The following is a 13,744-nucleotide window of genomic DNA, read 5'->3' as shown; positions in this document are numbered from 1 at the left end:
GGGCACAAAATTTACTTCTTAAAATCAGGCCAAGCCACATATTGACTCGGTGATTAAGGTAGAAAAACAGAGAAAAAAAGTTTCCCTTCAATATGAACCTGCAAAATCATTTCCAAAGTACATGAGGCAAATTAAAGCTAAGAAAAAAAGTCAACAACCTCAACAATTAGGAAAGTATGCACATCTACACTGGAATAGTGTCTATTTAGGTCCTCTGTCCATTTTCTGATTGGGTGTTCTGTTTTTTGTTTTTTGGATTTGAGCTGCATGAACTATTTGTAAATTTTGGAGATTAATTCCTTGTTTGCAAATATTTTCTCCGAATCTATAGCTGGTCTTTTCATTTTGATATGGTCTCCTTTGCTGTGCAAAAGTCTTTGAGTTTAATTAGGTCCTATTTGTTTATTTTTGTTTTTATTTCCATTATTCTAGGAGACAGAGTGAAAAAGATACTACTGTGATTTATATCAAAGGGTGTTCTGCCTACATTTTTCTCTAAGAGTTTTATAGTATCTGGCCTTACATTTAGGTCTTTAATTCACTTTGAGTTTATTTTTGTGTATGGTGTTAGAGAATGTTCTAATTTCACTTTATACATGTAGTTGTCCAGTTTTCCCAGCAACTTTTACTGAAGAAACTGTTTTCTCTATCATATAGTCTTGCCTACTTTGTTGAAGATTAACTGATTATAGGTGCATGGGTTTATTTCTGGTCTTTCTATTCTGTTCGATTATTCTGTATTTCTGCTTTTGTGTCAGTATCACACAATTTTGACTACAGACTGTAGTTTTGTAGTATAGCACTGGGAACCCTACTTAATATTCTGTAATAACATAAGTGAGAAAAGAATTTGAAAAAGGATATATATATATAACTGAATCATTTTGCTGTACACTTGAAACTAATGTAATGTTGTAAATCAACTATAGTACAAAAAATAAAAATTTTAAAAAGACTATGTAAAGTTAAAAGAAGAAAAAGTATGCAAAAACAAGTATATACATGAGGAATCAGAAAACACCTTAAAAATAAGACTTTAAGATTCACAAAGAAATATGTTATAAACAACATCTATAAAAATCAAAGGAAAAAAGAAAAAATCAAAAGATAAGAGTAGATATATATGGAAAAATTAAAAAAATAATTTTTGGAGATGAAAATATGCTAGTTGAAAAAGAAAATTCTAGTATATATAGAAATTCTCGACTGGATATAGTAGAAAAGACAGTAAACTGGAAGACAGGATTAAGAAATTCACAAAGAGCGAGATTCAGAGATGTAAAGAGATGAACATTGTGAAATAGCTATTAATGGTCATGGAGGACACAGGCTTTAACATATATGAAAATAGATTATTTCAGACATAGAATATAAAAGTCATGGCAGATAAGCAATATTTAGACATATGGTTGAGAAGTATTTCTAGTAGTAAAGATCAATATGATATCTAAGATCAAAAGCATCATCATTAAATCTACAGAAAGATACATGAAAATAAATCTACACCTCAACTCCCACATACAGCAAATATAAGGATAAGAAAGCCTTAATACTATCAGAGAGAAAAAAAGATTATCTATAAAGTAATACTAATTAAATAGCAGATTTCTTATTGTATCTAAAATGCTGGAAGATAATAGAGCAAGATCTTCAAAGTGCTGAGGGAAAAATAACTGCAACCTAAACATTTAAAACTACTTACCATTAAGCAGTAGGGACAAAAATAAAGATACTTCTAGGCCTATAAGAATTGGTTTACCTGCTAGACATGTTTGTTGAAATAACTACTTCTTAAGGCAAGAAAAAACAACACAATGAGAGAAAGCATGGGGCATAAGACGTAATTGTGAGCACAGAAATTAAACTAATCTTTTAAAAAATAAAAGAAAGCAAAGACATTATTAAAATTCTAGAAAAAATTAAGAAAGTTGGAAGATAAAACATGCAGAGATTAGACGCTTTAACCTCTGAGCCACCAGGGAAGCCCAACGATAGACTAAATGTTTTTAAAACAAGAGAAAATACTATAGTTCTTATGTATATGAAAATTTATGAGTCATGGTTAAAAAGGTCAAAATATAAAGTTACAGCTTCCAAACCAGCAGAGGAGAAAAAAAAGCAGAAAAAAATATCAGTTTAACAGATAGCATGAAAGGAGGAAAAAAGGAAAGGAAAATTAAATAAAACCAAAATAAAATGGCAAAAATAAGTCAAATATATCTATGTCTGCAACAAAGATAAATGCATTAAATTAACTTTTTAATAAATAATATGAGAATGGAATTAGAAAAATGAATCTAACTTCATAATGTTCAAATGAGATACACCTAGAACTAAATGATTCAGCAGTATACAAAGGAAAATGGAAAAGATATTCCAGGAAGAATTAGCTGAAAGTAAGAATGTACAAGATTTGAACAACAGAATTAATAAGTTTTTGTAGCAGTTATATATATATAACACAACAGCAAAAAATAGAGAGAATTCCTTTTAAGTACATGTGAGGCCATTTTGATAAAAAATGAGAACATATTAAACTTCAAAATAAGCCTCAAAAAGTATCAAAGAATCAGAATCATATAGACCAGTCATCTGATCATAATGAACTACTGATTCATGTAAAACCACAGATAAATTTCAACTGTATTACATTAAGTGAAAGAAGACAAAATCAAAAGACTACAGGTGATATAATTATGTTTATACAATAATATGGAAAAGATACAAACCATTGGTTTCCAAGGATTGGAGTTGAGGATATGAAAGACTATAAAGGCACACAAAGAAATTTTTGTAGGTGATGGATATTCTATACCTTGATTATGATGGTGAATAAAAGAAAGTAAGAATGTAGAAAATTTGAACAACAGAATTAGTAAGTTTTTGCAGCAGCCATATATAGAACACAGCACCAAAAAATAGAGAGAATGAATGAATATGTACATTTGCCAAAATTTGCCAAATGAATATGTACATTCGCCAAAACACAGAGCTGTATACACTAAAAAGGTAATTTTACTCTATGCAAGTTATACCCTAATTAACCTGATTTCAAAACCCTGCTCAATTTAGTAAATGTATTACTTCAGATGTACTTATTAAATCAGAAAAAATTTTAAAACATTTGATTAAATGTTTCAATCAAAGATCTGGAGAAGGAAATGGCAACCCACTCCAGTATCCTTGTCTGGAAAATCCCATGGACAGAGGAGCCTAGTGGGCTGCAGTCCATGGGGTTGCAAAGTGCTGGGCACGACTGAGTGACTAACACTTCACTTCTTCAATCAAAGAAGTGAGAATAAAAGAGTTAAATATAAGAAAGAAGAAGGGAGGAAAGGATAAAGATAATATAAACCAATCTCTAGTCAGATTCATGAAGAAAGCAAACAAAACATATTATGAATGAGAAGGGGACACTATCATACATAGATATGAAAAATAACAAAATATTAAAAACAACTTTAGGAGGTATTTGATACTATGGAGGAACTGTACAAGTTATGCCTATTTTTTTAATCTTTAAGTAAAGGGGTAGGTTTTAAAAATGCTTCATAGTGTCATAATACAATCGAATTTTAATGATCTATATTCCTCTTGAGACCTCACCAGGTCTCAAGAGATTTTCCCTACTCAAATCTCACACATCTTTTCAGTCCCAAGGCTCTGAGATTTCCGTAAGTTGTTCCCATTTCTCATAACTGCTCTCTAATTGCCTTCTCTACATGATTATTGTCCACTCAATCAGACTTTACGCTTACTTTGCATTCTCAGATGGGCTTAACAAAATGCTCTATAAATACTGTGAATAACAACTGAAAATTGTTCTTCAAGAATGATGTTGAAGAAGGGAAGACACAATTGCTCTCTAAAGTTACAAAAGTTAACTGAGTATACTAAAACTAGAAAAAAAGATAAGCTTTCTCTTTTCCTCTTCCTTGGGTTTCAAGTTTTTGAAAGGACTAATAGAATCTTTATCAATTTCTGAACTCCTGGTACCGGATACATATAGGACTGTTCTTTATGTTAAGAAAACAAACAAAAAACACACTCCATCATATACATGAAAATACAGTGTTTGTTCTGAAGAGTCACACTAAATAGTTACCTACAGAAGGGATGTATGTCAAGAAAGAGAATATCACTTAGAAAAAAAAATCTAAATTGTAACTAATGGCAATTCATAATTCTCGACTGGAAACTAGACTGGAGAAAAAAAACTACTATTAACAGGACAGTGTTGAAATAATCGCCAAATCTGAATATAGATTGTGTATTAGATAACATTTTATCAATGTTAAGTTTAAACTTTCTGACTTCAGTAACTGTTTTAAGTCATGTAAAAGAATGTTCTTATTTCAGGAGATACCTACAGAAATATTTAGACAAAAGTTCAGCTAAATAATAATAATGGTTTAGCCAAATAATAAGTGACGCATGGATATGATAAGAGATAAACCAAATGTGGTAAATGTGAAAAATGGATCAAGGTGAAGAGTATAATGATATTAATTAAACTATTCTTCCCAATTTTCTGTAGCTTTGAGATTTTTCAAAATCAAAAATTTTTTAAATAGTCAAATATATAAGTATCCAAGAAATATTTCAAATTAAATCAGAACATTTATAAATATATGAAATCAGTAAATATATCCTAAAATTAAAATATAATCACCAAATTTATAAAAAATAATAAATGCTATAAGCAGCAAATATTTGCATTTAGAAGATTATTTTGAGAACTTCTCCTAGAATTCAAACTAAAAGAAAAAAGAAATAAAAGACAAAGAGAAAGTGATTTAGAGGATTATTGTTGTTTAGTCGCTAAGTTGTGTCTGACTCTTACAACCCCCATGACTGCAGCCCACTAGGCTTCTCTGTCCATGGGATTTCCCATGCAGGAATAATGGAGTGGGTTGCCATTTCTTTCTCCATGGGGTTCCCGACCCAGGGATTGAACCCGTCTCCTTCATTGTCAGGTGGATTCTTTATAACTGAGCCACCAGGGAAGCCCAATTAAGAGAGTATGATGGTTAATTTTATGTTTCAACTTGGCTGCACTGTGCACACTAGTGCACAGTGATTTGATCAAATACCAGTCAAGATATTCCTGTGAAGGTAATTTTTAGATGTAATCAATCGATGTTTAATAAATCACAGAATTCTGGTAATGTGGGTAGGTTTCATTTAATCAGTTGAAGGAATCTAGAGGAAAGACTGAGGTCCTCCAAGAAGGAATAAATTCTATCTACAGACTGCTTTGGGATACGAGGCTGAAACCATCTCCTGCTGGAATTTTCAGACTGAAATCTGCCTACAGATTTCAGACTTGTCAGCTGCCACAACTGCACAAAAATTTTCTTTAAAATAAATCTCTTTATGTAAAGTAATCTCTTTATACCTATGAATATGTATATATACATCCACATGTATATGTATATATATACATATATACATCCCATTGTTTCTCTGGAGAACCCTCATACAGGGGATAAACCCAGGAGGTCCAGTATAATAAGAATTTGAGTAGGAGAAGAGATAGTAGGTGAGACGGAAGCAATAGTCAAATAAATGATACTAGAAATTTTCCTGAGATAAAATAAAATATGAATTTTTTACAATAAAAAGGGTTACTGAAACTTAGGCAAAGAAGACTTAACTTTTAGAAAGTCCTGGTGATACACTTTAATAAAGAAAAGACAAAACCCTATATGGGCTTCAAGCAGAAAAAAACAGCACTTAAAATGAAAAACATCAGATTGACAACAGACTTCTCTCATACCATATGTAATAGTAGACAATGGACCATAATCAATTAGTTTTTAAAAGTAAAAGATTTCAACCCAAGAATCTAAAACTAGCCTAGCTCTATTATTCATTTTGGAAGACACAAAGGTATTTCACAGTCATTCAAAGACTCAGAAACTTTATCATCCATCATGAAAACAAATGAGTTTAAGAAATGCAAAATATTTTAATAATGAAGTATCACCAATAAAACTATTAAAACTTTGGGTTACACACCCAAGTTAACATGGTTCAAAGGCAAATAACACGTTAAAATAATAATTTAACAAAGTTTACATCATGTGAAAAAGATAACACTGATTTAAAGCTAAGAGTCAACATTATTGCAAAAAAAAAGTGGTATGTGTGCACACACACAAAATGTGTGTGTGTTTGCAACAAGGGTAAAAATGAGAATAAGTAAAATGTTGAATCTCTCATTGTACTTATGGGGAACTTATTACATAATTTTATTCATGAGCTTGAAAGAAGAATATTCTTGCCTGGAGAATCTCAGGGACGGCAGAGCCTGGTGGGCTGCCGTCTATGGGGTCACACAGAGTCGGACATGACTGAAGCGACTTAGCAGCAGCAGCAGCAGCAGAGTAAAAATATAATGTAAAACTTCCAAGTAGGAACCAGACTAAAGAAAGATCAAGAAAAACTCAGCAGGTATAGCATAACAAAGTAAGAGAAAAAGAAAGTGCAAACTAAATATACAGCCTAGAAAGTGAGGCAAAACCCCTCAACTAAATATCAGCAAATCAAATTCAAAAATAAGTTTTAAAAGGATACTATATCATGATCAAGTAGAATTTATTCTAGGAATGCAATAATGGCTCAGTATCTCCAAATCAAGCAATAGAATATACGTACCACATTAACATACCAAAGAATAAGTGTCATATGATCATTTCAGTAGATTTAGAGAAAGCTTCTGACAAAATTTAATATCCATTTATGATAAAAACTCTCAACAAAGTGGGTGTTAAGGGAATCAACTTCATCATAATAAAGGCCCTATATGACAAGCCCTTTCTGGTCACCTGATATGAACAGCTGACTCATTGGAAAAGTCCCTGATGCTGGGAAAAGATTGAGGGTAAAAGGAGAAGAGGGAGTCAGAGGATGAGATGGTTCATGACATCACTGATGCAATGGACATGAACTTGGGCAAACTCCAGGAGATGGTGAGAGACAGAGAAGCCTGGGGTGCTGCAGTTCATGGGGTCGCAAAGAGTCAGACATGACTGGGCAACTGAACAATGACAACAACAAAACAAGAATATGACAAGCCTATGACTAACATCACACCCAATGGTCAAAAGCTGAAAGTATTTCCTCTAGAAACAAGAACAAGACAAGGACACTTATTTCCACTCCAAATGGAAAAGAAGTAAAACTGTCATTGTTTTCAGATGACATGATACTATACATGGAAAATTCTAAGGATGCTACCTAAAAACTACTAATCTAATCAATAGATTTGGTAAAGTTGGAGAATACAAAATTAATATGCAATAATCTATTACATTTATATATACTAACAATGAACTATCAGAAACAGAAATAATTAAGGAAACAATCACATTTATAGTTGTGTTAAAAAGAATAAAATACATAGGAATAAATCTAACTCATGTGGTAAAAGACTTGTACTCAGAAAACTGTAAAACACTGATAAAATAAATTGAAGATGACAAAAATAGATAAGAAAATATACTGTGTTCATGGATTGGAAGAATTAATATTGTTAAAATGTCCATACCTACCCAAAACAATCTACAGAGTCAGTGCAATTTCTTTCAAAATATCAAAGGCAATTTTCACAGAACAAATAATTTTAAACTTTGTATGAAAACATAAAAGACCACGAATAGCCAAAACAATTTTGAGAAAGAACAAAACTGGATGCAGCATGCTCCCTGATTTCAACTCTACTACAAACCTACAGCAATCAAAACGATATGATAACGGCACTAAAACAGACACACAGATCAATGGAACAGAATAGAAAGCCTAGAAATAAACCCACACACTTAAAGTCAATTAATCTATGAGAGAGGAAGCAAGAATATACACTGTGAAAAGAGCCTTTTCAAAAATCGTAGGCAGTAAGCTGACATTAGCCTTAGTAATGCCTTTTCAGGCAAGGGAAATAAAAGCAAAAATAAATAAATGGGACTACATCAAACTAAATAGTTTCTGCATAGGGAAGGAAACTATCAATGAAATGAAAAGGCCACTTACTAAATGGGAGAATATACTTGCAAACAATATATGAGATGAGGATCAATATCCAAAATATAAAAAAAAATCTCATACAACTCAATATCAGAAATACAAACCACCCAATTAAAAGATGGGCAGAACGTGAAGAGAAATCTTTCCGAAGAAGACATACACATGGCCAACAGGCACAGGAAAAGATGCTCACCATCACTAATCATTCAGTTCAGTTCAGTTCAGTTCAGTTGCTCAGTCGTGTCCGACTCTTGGTGACCCCATGAATCGCAGCACGCCAGGCCTCCCTGTCCATCACCAACTTCCGGAGTTCACTCAGACTCACGTCCATCGAGTCAATGATGCCATCCAGCCATCTCATCCTCTGTCGTCCCCTTCTCCCCCTGCCCCCAATCCCTCCCAGCATCAGAGTCTTTTCCAGGGAGTCAACTCTTCACATGAGGTGGCCAAAGTACTGGAGTTTCAGCTTTAGCATCATTCCTTCCAAGAAATCCCAGGGCTGATCTCCTTCAGAATGGACTGGTTGGATCTCCTTGCAGTCCAAGGGACTCTCAAGAGTCTTCTCCAACACCACAGTTCAAAAGCATCAATTCTTTGGCGCTCAGCTTTCTTCACAGTCCAACTCTCACATCCATACATGACCACTGGAAAAACCATAGCCTTGACTAGACGGACCTTTGTTGGCAAAGTAATGTCTCTGCTTTTCAATATGCTATCTAGGTTGGTCATAACTTTCCTTCCAAGGAGTAAGCATCTTTTAATTTCATGGCTGCAGTCACCATTGCAGTGATTTTGGAGCCCCCCAAAAATAAAGTCTGCCACTGTTTCCACTGTTTCCCCATCTATTTCCCATTAAGTGATGGGACCAGATGCCATGATCTTCGCTTTCTGAATGCTGAGATTTAAGCCAACTTTTTCACTCTCCTCAAGAGGCTTTTTAGTTCCTCTTCACTTTCTTCCATAAGGGTGGTGTTATCTGCATATCTGAGGTTATTGATATTTCTCCTGGCAATCTTGATTCCAGCTTGTGCTTTGTCCAGCCCAGCGTTTCTCATGATGTACTCTGCATATAAGTTAAATACGCAGGGTGACAATATACAGCCTTGACGTACTCCTTTTCCTATTTGGAACCAGTCTGTTGTTTCATGTCCAGTTCTAACTGTTGCTTCTTGACATGCATACAGCTTTCTCAAGAGGCAGGTCAGGTGGTCTGGTATTCCCATCTCTTTCAGAATTTTCCACAGTTTATTGTGATCCACACAGTCAAAGGCTTTGGCATAGTCAATAAAGCAGAAATAGATGTTTTTCTGGAACTCTCTTGCTTTTTCTATGATCCAGCGGATGTTGGCAATTTGATCTCTGGTTCGTCTGCCTTTTCTGAAACCAGCTTGAACATCACGAAGTTCACAGTTCACGTATTGCTGAAGCCTGGCCTGGAGAATTTTGAGCATTACTTTACTAGCATGTGAGATGAGTGCAATTGTTAGGGAAATAAAAATCAAAATGAGATATCACCTTACACCTGTCAGGATGGCTATTTTCAAAAAGACAACAAATAACAAGAATTCTCAAGAATATGGAGAAAAGAGAACTCTCAAGTACTGTTGGGAGGAATAAAAATCAGTGCAGCCATTATGGAAAATAGTATGAAGTTTCCTAAAAAAAAAACACAAAAAGTAAAAATGGAACTACCATATTGATCCAGCAATTCCATTCTTGGTTATATTAATATATCCAAAGAAAATAAAAATAATAAATAAAAAAGACAATAAGATACATGCACCCCAACGTTCACTGCAGCATTGTTTAGAATAGCCAAGTTACAGAAGCTGCTTAATTCTCCATTGACAGATAAATGGATAAAGAATATATAATGGATTACTGTTCAGCCATAAAAAGAATGAAATCTTGCCAATAGCAATCATACGGATGGAGCAAAGGGTATAAAGTTAAATGAAATGTCAGGCAGAGACATTTGTCCGACAGAGAAAGGCAAAATATCACATGATTTCACTTATATTTAATATCTGAAATCGGAAAAACAAGTGAACAAACATAACAAAAGGGAAACAGACTTACAGATACAGAGAACCAGTTGGTTGCCAGAGGGGAGGTGGCAGAGGCGGGATGGTGGTGTAGAAGAACTAGGTGAAGGAGATTAAGCAAATTTCCAGTTGCAAAATAAATTAGGGTATGAAATTGTGGGGAATACAGTTAATAACTATGAAATATCTTTGTATGGTGATAGAAGATAACTTAGACTTACTGTGATCACTTTGTAATATATAAACATATCAAATCATTATGTTATGTAACAGGAACCAACAGTGTTGTAGGTCAATTACACTTTAAAAACAAACAGATCAAAAAATACCTCATAGAAAAAGAATTCAGATTTGTGACTACTAGCAGCAAGGGTAGGGGAAGAGAGAACTGGATAAAGGTACTTCTGCTGTTAAGCACTAGGGATGTAATGTATAATATGATAAATAAATAATTAACACCACTGTATATTACACATGAAAACTGTCAAAAGAGTAAATCCTAAGAGTTCTCATCACAAAGAAAAATATTTTTTCCTTCTATTTCTTTAATTTTATGAGATGATAGATGTTTACTAAACTTAGTGTGATAATCATTTCATGATGCAGGTAAGTCAAACCATTATCCTGTACATGTTAAACTTATTCAGTGCTGTATTAATATGTCAATTATATCTAAATAAAACTGGAAGAAAAATCAGTCCAGCACTAATAAGTATATGTGATGAAAGTGAAGTTCTCATAGGTGTAAGGGACACAGGTGAATTCAAGCATTCTCACTTCTCAGGGCACATATAAGAGATATAACAAAAGAGGAAAAGAGAAATGTTTACTAAAAATAAGTGTAAAAAATGCAGAACATGGAAAGAAATATACTTCTCATAATAACAATGAAAACATGCACTTCTTTGTCTACAAAAATAAGACCCTTAGCCTACCCTAAAGAACAAAATCTATTTCTATGCCCCTTTCTATGCTATATGAAAGTAATTTTATGGTATATAAAAAATTATATGCTACAATATTCACATCTTAAAAATTTTTAAGCAAAGGTTTAAATTGAAGAAAAAGATAAACATAGATAAATACAAACAAAAAAGGAAAAGTGTCAACATTAATAATAGCACAACTGTAGAGATCAAAGCAAAAGTATTTTCACTGACAAAGTGGATTAAAAAATTGATTTGAAGTATTATATCTACAATAAGGATACACACACACACACACATTTTATGAACTTTTATTCGAAATGTGGTGCTAGAGAAGACTCTTAAGAGTCTCTTGGACAGTAAGGAGATCAAACCAGTCAATTGTAAAGGAAATTAATATTCATTGGAATAACTGATGCTGAAGCTGAAATTCCAATACACTGGCAACTGACTTCATGTGAAGAGCCAACTCATTGGAAAAGACCATGATGCTGGGAAAGATTGAGGGCAGGAGGAGAAGAGGGTAATAGAGGACGAGATGGTTGGATGGCATCACTGACTCAATGGACATGAGTTTGAGCAAACTCTGGGAGATAGTGAAAGGATAGGGAAGCCTGGTGTGCTGCAGTCCATGAGGTCACAAAGAGTTGGACACGACTGAGTGAACGAAAACAACACAGTACAAATAACATCGCGTTAAAATAGGAGACAAAACAAAGCTATCTGAAATTCAAGGAAACCACAAAAAGATGGAAATAATTGCTTTGGTAAAATAACTTCACTCATACAGTCATTTAACAAGCATCCAGAAGTAAATAAAGGATTAACCAATAAAATGGGTGTACATAATTTTGTATATAATAGAAATGTATTTATTTAAACTCCCATATAATGTTTATAAAAATTGATTATACACATTCAGAAAACTAAGATCATGGCATCCGGTCCCATCACTTCATGGCAAATAGATGGGGCAACAGTGGCTGACTTTATTTCTTTGGGCTCCAAAATCACCGCAGATAGTGACTGCAGCCATGAAATTAAAAGACGCTTACTCTTTGGAAGCAAACTTATGACCAACCAGGACAGCATATTAAAAAGCAGAGACATTACTTTTGTCAACAAAGGTCCATCCAGTCAAGGTTATGGTTTTTCCAGTAGGCATGTATGGATGTAAGAGTTGGACTATAAAGAAAGCTGAGTGCTGAAGAATTTATGCTTTTGGACTGTAGTGTTGGAGAAGACTCTTGAGAGTGCCTTGGACTGCAAGGAGATGCAACCAGTCCATCCTATAATATCAGTCCTGGGTGTTCATTGGAAGGACTGATGTTGAAGGTGAAACTCCAATACTTTGGCCACCTGATGGGAAGAGCTGACTCATTGGAAAAGACCCTGATGCTGGGAAAGACTGGGGGCAGGAGGAGAAGGGGACGAAAGAGGATGAGATGGCTGGATGGCATCACCGACTCAATGGACAAGGGTTTGGGTAGACTGGCAGTTGGTGATGGACAAGGAGGTCTGGTGTGCTTGCGATTCATGGGGTCGCAAAGAGTCGGACACGACTGAGCGACTGAACTGAACTGTACTATAAAGAAAACTTGATTGAATTATAAAAATTAATAAATTTATAGGCCAGCCACTAATCACAGGGCAATAAAACTGGAAACTACTGATTAAAGATAAACAGAATAAATAATATTATCAAGAGACTAAAAATCATTCTCCAAAGAGGAAGTAAAAACATAAATTGCAGATTTCATGCTTTAAAAAGAATAAAGGCAGTTAAATGCTCTTAAGATGTGTTTCTGCTATGAAATGATAGGTTGAACTCATATCCCTATCTCTTTCCTCTCTCTTGAGAACACATTAAAATACTAGGAATGAAGTACTTTTTCAAAGGGAAAAATATACAGTAAAGAAAGAAGATGAGGGGCTATCTATCAGTGGGAAAGGGAGCTTAGTAACTGCAGAAAGAATGAAAGTAGACGGAGAAGTAGAAGTGATAAAGCAGAGTTTAGAAAGTAGAGAAAATCTTTAAAAACCAAATTAAAAACAGAATGAAGAATATAATAAGAGTTACAGAGGACTGATTCTAAAGGATTACCATTCAGTGAAGTCTCAGAATGAGGAAAAAAAGCAGGACACAAAAGAAACAATCATCGTGATAACAGAAGGTAGATTGTAAGAAACAAAAATGATATAAGACCTCGAATTTAAGGAGACCTGTATGCCAAGAACAATAGATTTAAAAATACCCACAATGAGATGTATCTTTATGAAGATTTAGACCACCAGGTAAAGAGATCTTACAGGCTTCAGAAGGAAGAAACAAGTTAAACATCAGATCAGCATCCTGAAAGAAATGGGGCAGTATCTTAAATTTGTGAGAAAATGATTTTGAACTCAGAATCTAACAAAAGCAGTTTTCAAATATGAAAGTCGAGTAAAAAAAGTCTCTCAGGCACACAAGAATTCCATATTACCCTTTTTGGATGATTATTTGAGCTTCAGCATCTAGCAATAGAGAAGGACTCAAGAAAAATGAAAACTAGAGAATGTAAGAAATGGCATATCTCACTCAGGAGAGCTGACTAGGCACTCACATGTTTGTCAAACTAAAATATAGTCTAGCAAATGGAAAAAATGGACAGACTGATGGAAAGATGAGCGTCAAGGAAGAATACTGAGCAAAACCACATGCAAGCTTACTGTTCTACATTAGCAAGATGAAATTTAATCTATAAT

The 13,744-nt window shown here is 34.0% G+C and overlaps 1 protein-coding gene across 8 annotated transcripts in view; it reads right to left on the bottom strand.

Moving 5' to 3' along the window:
• MBD5 (methyl-CpG binding domain protein 5) overlaps positions 1-13,744 on the bottom strand; it is a 491,337-nt gene that overhangs the window by 213,034 nt on the left and 264,559 nt on the right. The gene's annotated exons all lie outside the window — the stretch shown is intronic.

Source organism: Bos mutus, chromosome 2, assembly GCF_027580195.1.
Source record: "Bos mutus isolate GX-2022 chromosome 2, NWIPB_WYAK_1.1, whole genome shotgun sequence".
Taxonomy (NCBI): Eukaryota; Metazoa; Chordata; class Mammalia; order Artiodactyla; family Bovidae; genus Bos; species Bos mutus.
Note: the sequence above shows the minus strand (reverse complement) of the source record. Positions and strands in the feature narration are given on the sequence as shown.